Consider the following 12,593-nt stretch of genomic DNA (forward strand, 5'->3'; position numbering starts at 1 on the left):
GCTAATTTATTAATTAAAAAGAGCAAAGAATGCAGCTATACGTGAGACATAAATCTTATAAAAAAAAAATGAAAAACGAGGTACAAGAGAAAAAATTTCTTCTCTATAAGCCAATCATACAAACAATTAACATAAACGAAAATCTGTTTAAGTATAATGTATTTGAGAGAGATTGATGTGAGAGATGTGTTCTTATTATTGAGAATAGGAGCCCTATATATAGGGATTACAAAGTGCTAGTTCTAATGTTACAAGGAATACCAATCCGTGTAGGATTGGGAAATCTAGAACCTTCTCTCCTATTGCTACTCCTAGTTTGATAAGGCACACTAATAGCTGATTTCCTTCAACACTCCCCCTTGTGCCGCTCAAACTTGGTGGTGACGCTTCATCTGTTGCCTCGTTAAAAACCTTGCCAGGTAACAAAAACCTTGTGGGATAAAAATAACCCTGGTCGAAGGACAAAAAGAGCACAACACGTCCTTCACTCTTCGAGATCGAACATGTAGACATCATAACTCCCCCTGATGTCGATATCTCCCCCTGATTGCTATAATCGTGGGAGTTCGGATAACTTTCTCAATCCGATGCTCTTCACATGTTTCTCGAAGGTGGATTTAGGTAACGACTTAGTGAATAGGTCCGCTACATTATCCTCTGATCGGATTTGATTCACTTCAATCTTTAGAAGTGATTGTTGTTGCTGATTATAAAAGAACTTAGGCGATATATGTTTGGTGTTGTCGCCCTTGATGAAACCTAACTTCATTTGTTCAATACAAGCTGCATTATCCTCATAAATGCATGTAGGTTCATTTGTGGTAGACTTCAAACCACAACTTCCTTGAATGTGTCGAATTACAGACCTTAGCCATACACATTCGCGTACAGCTTCATGTAGAGCAATAATCTCTGCATGATTTGAGGAAGTAGCAACAAGGGTCTGTTTTGTAGACCTCTAAGATATCGCAGTGCTTCCCATGGTAAAGACATAACCAGTTTGGGAGCGACCTTTGTGAGGGTCAGAGAGGTACCCTGCATCAGCAAAACCCATCAAGACATCATTGTCGTTTTGATGGAGGGAGATAGGAGAACGCCGGCCACCATGAGCGGTGGCGGCTCCGGCGGCGGCAACATGGCCGGCGGCCATTCCATGGACGGGGGCGTTTTGCCTTTTGGGGTCCAATCCCAATTTTCCGTCATTCTTTTTCTCTCTGTAGGGATAGAATAGGCCCATATCAATCGTACCTCTTAGGTAACGAAAGATTGTCTTTATACCAATCCAATGGCGGCGTGTTGGCGCAGAGCTATGTCGAGCTAACAAGTTCACTGCGAATGAGATATCCGGTCTTGTGCATTGAGCTAAGTACAATAATGCGCCTATTGCACTCAAATAGGGCACCTCGGCCTCTAATGGTTCTTCGTCCTCATCCCTTGGACGAAACGGATCTTTTCCGGGCTCAAGACTACGGCCGATCATGGGAGTACTCGTAGGCTTTGCTTTATCTTCATTAAAGCGCCTTAAGATTTTCTGAGTATATGCAGACTGATGGATCAAGATTCCATCACTACGGTGCTCGAGTTCTAAACCGAGACAAAACCGTGTTTTCCCAAGATCTTTCATCTCAAATTCGGATTTCAAGTATTTAGCAGTTTCCTTCAACTCATCTAGAGTTCCAATTAGGTTCATGTCATCGACATAAACTGCTACGATTGCAAATCCGGAACTTGTTCTTTTAATGAACACGCATGGGCATATTTCATTGTTAATATATCCCTTCCCAATCAAGTAGTCACTTAGACGGTTATACCACATCCGTCCGGATTGTTTTAATCCATATAGTGAGCGTTTTAATCTTATTGAAAACGCGCTCCGTGGTTTAGAGCCACTTGATTTGGGTAATTGAAGTCCATCTGGAACCTTCATATATATCTCTGAATCTAGATCCCCATAGAGATATGCTGTAACCACATCCATAAGCTGCATGTCAAGTTTTTCGGAAACTACCAAACTGACAAGGTAGCAGAACGTTATAACGTCCATTACGGGAGAATATGTCTCCTCGTAGTCAATTCCAGGGCGTTGTGAGAAACCTTGCGCCACAAGGCGGGCTTTGTATCTAACAACCTCGTTTTTCTCATTACGCTTTCTAACAAAGACCCATTTATGGCCAACAGGCTTTACATTTGGGGGTGTCTGCGTTACGGGCCCAAACACCTGTCTTTTTGTTAGTGAATCCAATTCAGCCTGGATCGCTTCTTTCCATTTAGGCTAATCTGCTCTTCGTTGACATTCTTCAACAGAGCGAGGTTCGATATCATCATATTCTATGATTCCTTTTGCAATATGATATGCAAATGCATCATCAATCGCCATAGAATTTCTATCCATCATCTCATGTACACTAGTGTAATTTTATGGAGATCTCTCTATTCTCTGGAGTTGGTTCTGACATTGGAGCGTCCCCCAATGATGTCTCTTGGACATAACCATAATCCGGAATATTCTCATGAGATGGATTATTTACATCGATGATTAATGGATTATTTTGTGCCGAACTCGCTTTCTTTCTTGGGCGAGAATCCATCGAACCTATGGGCCTCCCGCGCTTCTTGGCGGGAGCCGTGGGCCTAGCCACAACGTCACCATCATTGAGAGATGGGACGTTGGCGCCATGCTCATGCATTCTTGAGTTGGCGTCATGTCCTCTACTTTTAGGGACATCAATCCTTGCAGGCACGTTTGCAGCAGGTATGTGTGATCTCGTCACTTTAGCGATATCAGAAAACGCATCAGGCATCGAATCTGCTACGTTCTGAAGATCGAGAATTCTCCGCACTTCAATTTCAGACTGTGCGGTTCGGGGATCAAGATGAGACAAAGTGGGGACAGACCACGACAATTCCGGTCGTTCCTGTTGAACATTGGTGTTCTTATCTCCCCCTAACGATGGGAAGACTGTCTCATCGAAGTGACAATCCGCAAATCTTGCGGTAAAGAGATCGCCTGTCAACGGTTCTATGTAGCGGATAATCGTTGGAGAATCATAACCAACGTAAACGCCTAATCGTCGTTGAGGACCCATTTTGGTGCGCTGTGGAGGCGCAATTGGCACATAAACTGCGCACCCAAATATGCGTAAGTGTGAGACATTGGGCTCATACCCAGTCACCATCTGGGACGCAGAAAAGGGTTGAGTGGCAGTGGGCCTCAGACGAATAAGCACAGCTGCATGCAATATTGCATAGCCCCAAGCAGAAACAGGGAGATTGGTGCGCATTACCAATGCCCTAGCGACCATTTGTAGTCATTTAATGGCGGCTTCTGCGAGACCATTTTGGGTGTGAACATGAGGAACAGGATGTTCAACATCTATCCCAATGGACATGCAATAATCATCAAAAGTCTTTGATGTAAACTCTCCAGCATTGTCTAATCTTATAGACTTAATAGGATGATACGGGTGGTGAGCCCTTAACTTAATTATTTGTGCTAGGAGTTTAGCAAATGCAGCGTTCCTTGTGGACAATAGCATGACATGTGACCAGCGTGTCGATGCATCAACCAATACCATAAAATATTGAAATGGTCCGCATGATGGTTGAATAGGTCCACAAATATCACCTTGGATTCTTTGCAAGAATGGTATATTTTCTTTAGTGTCCTTTGCATAGGATGGTCTCGATCCTAACTTTGCTAAAGAGCAGGCTTTGCAGAACGAATGATGGGCTTTATAAACAACCAATGAGGATTTTGGTTGAGCCATAAAGGCACAAGTGACTTTAGAAGTAAAAGTTGGAGACAAAGGAGCCTTGGTGGCGTCAATGCCACCCTGAGGCCGCAGGGGGAAGGCGGCGCCGGCCAAGGATGGCCGGATTTGGGGGTGAACGGCGCCGTGAGGCGCAGGGGCTCCTTCGGTGTCCAAAAACCGAGTTTTACTTCTTTTTGTTCTGAAAAAGGGATGTCCGTGTGAAGTCTTTAATATACGGATCATCATGTCACGACCTGGGTGTCCCAAACGGTCGTGCCAAAGCCTATATGTGTCGGAATCCCATAAATCATCTCTCATGACATGGTTGGATTCAATGACTCGAATAGTGGTTGCATACAACCCACTAGAGCGACACATAAGTTTCTCTAAGACTCGTTTATGTCCGTAGTCATTAGAGGTGATGCAAAGGAACTCTTGTCCATTCTCACAATGTGTTTCCACATGAAAACCATTGGCTCTTACATCTTGTAAGTAATAAAGTTCGAAAAATATGTCCATGACATGAGATAAAATAAATCGATACTTTATTAATAATAGCCAATGATTACATCAAAGTTTCTTGACCAAAATCTAATCCAATATAAAAATCAAACCGTAGACAAATCGTAGTCACTCAATCCTTTCGGTAATTTCAATTTAGTTGTGACCAGGTAAGGTAAGGCGAGATTTTGGTGGAGCGTTGCTCACTTTTAAAACCGTTCTCTCAGATCCAACCTTGCCTAGACATCACAAGTACTCTTGAGTACGCCTAGAGGGAAAGAGTTAATACAATAAGTCATTTTATTGATTTAAGGCATAATAGCCATTACATAATTCTTGGAAAAATAAAAGACTATAAATAAAAATCTGCGGCATTTTGTCTTCATTGCCAGATTTAAAGTCTTTGTGATCTCGAAGTCTTGATCACCATGATGCGACTACCTTCGAAGGTACATTGCAAGTTCAGGTCCATTGATCAGATGTTCCATATCAGAAATAGACACCATAAAGAGGATTCTCCCTTGATTGAGGCGCATTGGCGCAATGTGCATAGTCCCTAGGACTGGTGGCGTTGGAAAGTGATATCCATGGCCAACGTTGGCTCCATGGTTTCCAACCCTATGTCCCTAAAAATCACGCCTCCTACGGTCGTGTGATTGTCGCCTTGAGCGATTACCTTCTTGAGCATTTCGATCGTATGGATCATGACGTCGATGGTGACTTTCTCTAGTCATAGGACGATGCTCTTGATAGCTATCTTGAAGCCTATCAAATCTTCTTTGCACAAGTTCATTGCCATGTCTTTCAGCAGTGGCCATAGCTTCAATAAGCTGTTGGAAACTTGTGATCCGTCTTGCATTTACATGAGTCCGGAATAAGTCAGAGGACCTCATAGTATAGACGGGGAAGGTATTGAGGGTTTTCTCAATCAATTGGTCTTCTGTGATTGTTTTTCCACAGAGACGCATCATTGCTCTGATGCTGAGAGCTTCCGAATAAAATTGCATGACAGTGTCAAATTTAGAGAAGCGAAGATCTTTCCATTCTGCTTCTGTATTCGGAAGTATGGAGTCACGAACATTGCCATATCGTTCGCGAAGCGCATGCCAAAGCTTTATGGCGCTATCCTCATTTATGAACTCAAACTGTAGGTCACTATCCATGTGACGTTGCATGAAGGCAAGTGCCTTGGAATTATCTTTCTCAGTTTGAGGGTCTGGAGCTGTTTCTATAGGACAAAGCTCTTGGATAATATGCAATAAATCACGGGCAATAAGGTGGATCTCGATATCAATGACCCAAATTAAGTACCTTTTGCCTGCATAATCCAATGGAACAAAATCGAGTTTGTTCATGTTTGACATCCTGAAAGATGAAACAAGAACAAGTTAGTTTCGGAGACAATGCTTCCACGAAAACTAATATAAATAAGATTTCAGAGCTATGCTACCAAGAAATCTATTTCCAAGAATAATTGGATTAGACCGAAACAATGATGTTTGTATGGTCAAAATAGATGCTCACGAACGCTCTTAGTCCGTAGCATACGAACGCTCTTAGTTCGTTAAATCGATGCTTACGGACGCTCTTAGTCCGAAGTCTTACGAACGCTCTTAGTTCGTTAATTGCGTGAATCCCCACGATTCCGCTTTTCAAGAATCGAACCCACGTTATAAGAAAGGTGGGATGTAGAAGAAGGGAGGTTTTCAAGTCCCCGAGAAAAGAAGAAGAAATATAAATTCCGAATTATAGGAACTTCAAAACTTACTCTTTTGAATACTTACTTGGTGAAAATTCGGAGCAGATTCTGTTCTGAACAGCTTGTACCTCGATTGGTGTACAGATCTCAATATGACTCCGATAAGGCTGAAATTCGGAGGTTAGATGGAAGAGACAGAGATGAACAACTTTGATGAAGAAAGTTTTTCGATCTGAGCTTCCGAACTAGACGTTTCGATGCTTGCAAGAAGACGGATGTGCACAGGAACGGGAAAAAGATGCAGTGGGTGTGCGTTGGCTTGTTTGCGCAGCAGGGATGCTTCGGTGGCAGCAGGCTGGAACGCAGGGCTGCAGGAAGGGGGCAGCAGGGGCTGCTGTGCAAGGTTGCAAGCACACGGGCGCTCGGGCTGCAGCGAAGGCTCGGCTAGCTCGGGCTAGGGGCTGCTTTGTGAATGATTTTTGGTTTTCTGTTTTGTGGTTAGAGTCGTGCTGATAACGTGTTTAAGTATAATGTATTTGAGAGAGATTGATGTGAGAGATGTGTTCTTATTATTGAGAATAGGAGCCCTATATATAGGGATTACAAAGTGCTAGTTCTAATGTTACAAGGAATACCAATCCGTGTAGGATTGGGAAATCTAGAACTTTCTCTCCTATTGCTACTCCTAGTTTGATAAGGCACACTAATAGCTGATTTCCTTCAACAAAATCAAGAAAATCCAACCAATCACTACTACAAAAAGAAACAATAAATAGTAGTGGTAGATCCCACCAAACCAGACCTGTGGAGTTGCATGATGCCGTGATTTACCAAACCATCCGCAACTTAATTACCTTCATGAAAGATATGCGATGAGTGAAAGTGCATCTAGAGATATGGTGCAAGCAATTTCTTCATTCTCTGCTAAGTCACCAAGGTACTAAAGATGGAGAGTGAATGAAGTTATGCACAATCTCATAATTCACTTCAAACCAAATATGTTTCCGCTCTCTCACCCAAGCCAATTCAATAGCTTGAATAACAGCCATATATAACTTTAGTGGCAACCGAACACGACGTCTCTATACTTGAGCAAAAAGCACCAACCACCTGACCTTTATAATCACGAAACAACCCACCATAACCAGCCTTACTAGAACTACTCTTCCATGCCTTATTAGTATTAAGTTTATACAACCATAAGAGGGAGGGTGCCAAATAACCTCAACTATTCGTGGCACACGTCGTGATCTGCATTGAGCACCAAGCCTCTTCAAAACAACCAGGTATGATGTTGAATAATGCATGCACCCAGTAACATGTTTGCTTGAAGAGATAATATAACCATAAATTAAGGTGCAAGCATGATTAACAATAATTACCTGACCACTAAATAAACTTGGCTTTATTTCTAGACCCCCATATATATGAACCACAAACTAGCTGAGACAAAACAAGCAGACCACAACTCCTTTAATTGAGCACTACAACCATATAGGCAAATAGCTAATGCTTTGGGAATCCAGTGAGACCAAATTTATTAACCATGCCAAATTGCAGGAGCAAAGGGGCAACAATGCTAAGTTCTACTTCAGTGGATGTAGCATATAGGTTGAATGAATCCAGAAAGTAATGGTGAAGTTGAAACTCGAACTCAACTCATAGTCTAAAACCATGGTTGGACCATTGGGCCATGTCTACAATTGGGGTGAACCCAAGTTACTAATTTAAGCTCCCATCCTTCTGGTGCGTTACTTTGGAAACTTGCTTTTTGTAAGTTGCTTTTTGGGTGGACAGAAATAAGTTTAGGTTTGATAATACTTTATTTAGCATCATTTGATTTAAGCAATTTTTTCTTCCTTCTCTTAAAGACTCGGCATTTCTATTAAAAAAATTATATATATATATATATATATATATATATGCAACTACTCCAACTCACATTGTTTGTATCGCTTATAGGCAGTGGCGGATCTAGGAATAGGGGTGGGATGACTCAAGCCCTCCCCAGACATTTGGCTTGAAAAAAAAACCCTATATATATGATAATATATTTTTGGGTTAATTCCTGTTTACCCAGAAATCACATGTATTGTGCCCACTTGCACCAACAAGTTTGTATTGTGCCAATTTACACAAATTTTAGGGGAAAAGACCTATAGGGGTAGTCTTTTCTAAACCAGTGTCTAATATGTCATATGCTGACTTTTGAGTTTAACCTTTGCTTTTCCTTAGAAAAACTGTTCATACTTTTGAGAAAAACAAAACTAGCCTTCAACATGCCCAATTTTCACCTAACGGTTACTTTAACATGTGGAATCACTGCTGCTTTCTTCGATCTTAAGCTGAGTCCATTTTTTCTTAGGGAAAAGAAAGTCTAAGCCTAAAAATAGTACAAGGATAAGGCAGAAACTTTTATAAACATGTTAAAATATCAAAGTAAAATTTAAAACATAATTGACAAGGTGGATGAGCAATCTGAAATTATTTATTCAAAAAGAATTTACAGACTAAAATTCAAAACCTCATTCTCAGGTAAACAGCTAAGAAGCTGTTTAGCTATTCATAAAAATGATTACAGATACTTACTTGTAATGAAAGCACACTACTTCCCACTAAACAGGAAGGAAAGAGCACACTGCTACTATGACTTTCTTACTTCTTGAGAGAATTTGATTCTTCTCAATTTTCTGATCTAGAACTGATATCGAAATTTTCGAATGCCATACAATGAAACCTAAACCTCCTTATATAGGGAGCGGAACTCAATCTAGAATTCAAAACATAAAAATGTAAAGAACAACTCCGTGATTATCTGCTTTTGTGAGTGCTTCTGCTGGTGGAGGTTGGACGGGAAAAGCAAATTCCTTTAGGTGAAATGTTTTTCACCTATCTTTTTGAAAAGCAAAAGAAACTTTTGGGAACAGTCCAAAAATGCTTTCGGTGCTTTCTACACTTGCTGCTTCACATGTTCTCGTCTGTTTCTGAATTGTGACCAAGGACAAATGAGTTGTTATCTGCCTGGGCCATACGAGTGGTTGTTGCATTGTCCTCAACATCTATATCAACATACATCTTGTAGTGGTTGTTTGTTTCAAGCTTTTCAACCCACTGTAAGCATGCCAGTTTCGAGTCTATCTCCTTTCTTGTGAGAGATAGGAAAAGGTCACTGCTGACAACGTCAGGATGATTGTAAGCAGTGATAATTGTTTTTTCTTCTGCTGCCAGGAACGTATTTTTTGTATCTTCAGAGATGATCTTTTTGATATATTCTAAAGACATGGCCTTCATCTATAGAATGCTTGAATTAGGCTGGCCGTTGTATCCAACACAGGCGGGCTGAAGATATCTCCTTTGAATAATTCTCACATAATGATATGGAGAAATTTATTCAACTTCACCATTTGTCTTCTTTATCCATTCTGGTGGAGTAGATCTGAACTTCAGTCTCAAGATACAGTCATTTTTTCTGACATTTTTAACTGTGTTGACAATTATAGGGGCAATCCCTTGAGATCATCATTTGTTTTAGTCCATAGATTATGGACAAAACTATTTTCAACAAGCTAGAGCTTGTGTTCTTGAGGATGTTCACTCTGAACATTGACTAGATATCTTCCAACATAAGGTCTTGCAATAATGAAGAGAGTTGGAGGAATACGTGCCTTAGAATTATGACTTCCTATCAGATTATAGAACTCGAACCAGTCTGATTCTGTTAACGCTATGATAGGAACTCTAGCACTTTCTGGATCTTCAAGAAAATGAATTTTTTTATTTATATTAGCACTCTGCTGTGTATGAACTTCTTCAAACTGTGGCCTGCCATTTTCGTGGAGCTCCTCTGCTAAAGCAAACAGAGCTGGGAACATTATGCCACTGTTTTATTCTTGAAAGACAAATAAGATGTTATCTTAAGCAAGTCTCCTGCCAGTTTTGAACACAGGAGTATCGAACATTTATTACTCCAGTTGGAGTAGGTTTGCTTTTTGGCAAAGCAACAGTCGTCAACGATCTTGATGAGCCTTTACCGTCTGCCGTTTGAGACGGGCTAGCCAATCATTTACCCTGGGATTGATCAGTTGTGGCTAGTCCTTTTGGACCTAGTAGGAATCTTTTGAGGATTTTTTCTTTAGGATCCTCAGCGGGTTCATGTTCTTTCCCAGATCTTCTGCTTCTGGGGTTGCGACATTCGTCGTCATCTTTTCGGCTGAACATCGCCATTTCCCTGGTTAGGGCGTCTGGAAGATAGTTCTTGTTTCCTGCAATTAACTCAACACTATAATCATATTGGTTAAGAAATAATTGCCAGTTGGCTAATCTTCCTCTATCAGCAGCTTTATCAAGTTTAAAATTTTTAAAATTCTTTACTCTAGCACAATCGGTGTGGACAGTAAAGGGTTTTCTAAGAAAATCTAGAGAATTTAAAATTGTTTTCTTGACAGCCAAAATTTCTTTTTCCCCTGTGGGATAATTCAGTTCTGCAGGGCTGAACTTGCCACTACAAAATTTACAGATTTTTTCAATGTTTGTTCTAGGAGTTTTTGCCAGAACAACACCGCACCAATAATTATCACTCGCATCTGTCTGGAGGATAATTTCATCATTTTTCTCTGGTTTTTGTAGAGGAGGAAGGTTTTTGCCTAGATTTTTTATCTGCTTCACAATTTTCTCATCATCTGCAGTGAAGTTCTATTTTCTCTTGGAACTTGTTTTAAGAGATAACATTGTTGTTAGTCTTGAGATTTTGGGAATGAAATCTCTCCCATAATTTATGACTCCTAAGAATCTCTCTAGACTCTTGGCATCAGGAATTCTATCTGGCAATTTCCAGATCTTCTCAAGGATGTGAGGTTGGAGTTTTATTACTCTATTCTTGATGTTTATTCCTTGGAAGTCAACGTCATCGAGGATAAAGAAGATTTTCTTTTCTCCTAGTATAATTCCATGCTGAACTATTAGCTTTACAACCTTGTGGAGGTGTTTCATGTATTCTTCTCTATTTTTGGAGAAGACAAGGATGTCATCAATATAGACGACACAGAATTCAACCACATGTTTAAAGATGTTGTCCATCTTTCTTTGGAATATTGAGGGGGCTTGTTTTAGACCAAAAGGCATTACTAACCATTTGTAATGGCCTTGTGGTGTTCTGAATGCAGTGAGAGGAACACTCTCAGGATGCATTTTGACCTGCCAAAAACCCTACTTTGCATCGAATTTTGAAAAGATTTTAGCTCCTCTGAGCTGGTTGATCAGTACTCTTACTTAAGCAATTTGATAACCGCCTTTGACAGTCTTCTTGTTGACGTCTCTGTAGTCAATCACCATTCTAGCTTTTCCTCTTAGGTTTTCTCTATGATTTCTCACGTAGAATGCTTGAGCATGATGAGAGCTAGTGGAAGGTTGAATTAATCTCTTGTTCAGGAGATCTTCTATATCTTTTCTGAATTCTTTTTGATCTTCCTCTTTTTATTGAGGAATAGTTTTGACATGACAGATGGAATTCTTATCATGTAATCTTAATTCACAGACCACTGGGTCTTTTTCCCAACACTTTTGAGGGTCTACATCAATATTCTGCTCGAGTAGTTTCTTGATTTTATCAAGAGTGGAAATTTTCTGAGACTCAAGCTTATTCTGAAAGTGTTTGAGGTTATGCTTGTGAATGAAACTAGCTTCTTCATCTGTGCTTGTTGTTTCTTCTTCTTCATCTTTAGAAGATGATTATTGAACAAGTAGTTCTTCTTGTTGTTTGATTTGGAGGATGGTTTCAAATTTGGGTTTGTAGGTGGTAAGATCACCACTATTTTGTTGCGATCTCTGATATTGTGTAGTAAAATTTGGACCTACTACACTTTTGGCTTGAGTAAGCCTGTTCGCCCAGAACACCCGTTCTCCTTTTTTGAAGCCTATCGCTTCTCCATCCTAGATGAATCTCTGTTGGAGAATAAAATCATTTCCCAACAAGAAATCTGATCCTTGGCCTTCAGATTGCCAAACATTATGAATAAGAAATGTTCCTCCACCAATGGTGATGTGAACATTTTTTGCTACTTTATTCATTGTAAGATGGCTTCCATCAAACATAACACCAGTAGCTGTTCTTTTCTTATATTCTTTCCAGAGTTCTTCTGGAATTGCAAATATCTTTGCAACTTTAAATCCTGATCCATTGTCTACAAATGCATGTAGATGATATTTTTTATGATCAGGGAATTTGAGTCCAATCTCTATGTAGTTGCTGTATCTACTAGTAGAGACGACTTTCGATTATTGTTGCTCTTTTTCTTGAGCGTGTTCCTGAGGTGTGAATGGTTTATATTCTTCTGGAACATTTTTTGGTATTTCAACTAGTTCAATGGTTGCATCGAGTTTTTCTTCCTCGATATTTTCGTCCTTTATTTTTGAGGAAGATGGTTCCATAATTTCTTGGAACTTAATTTCTAATTCTTTCTTTTTTTTCTCAGAGAAATATTCTTCATACTCTTGTTCTACCAATTGGCTGACAAGGCCATTTTTGGTCTTTCTTCTTGCTTCTGCTATGAAACATTCTTTGTGATAAGTCTTTTTAGACCTTTCACAGAACATAGGAAGTCCATTCTTTTCGTGACATAAGTAGTAGTCACAAATGAATGTAC

This window comes from Rosa chinensis, chromosome 7 (assembly GCF_002994745.2).
Source record: "Rosa chinensis cultivar Old Blush chromosome 7, RchiOBHm-V2, whole genome shotgun sequence".
In the NCBI taxonomy this organism is placed as follows: domain Eukaryota; kingdom Viridiplantae; phylum Streptophyta; class Magnoliopsida; order Rosales; family Rosaceae; genus Rosa; species Rosa chinensis.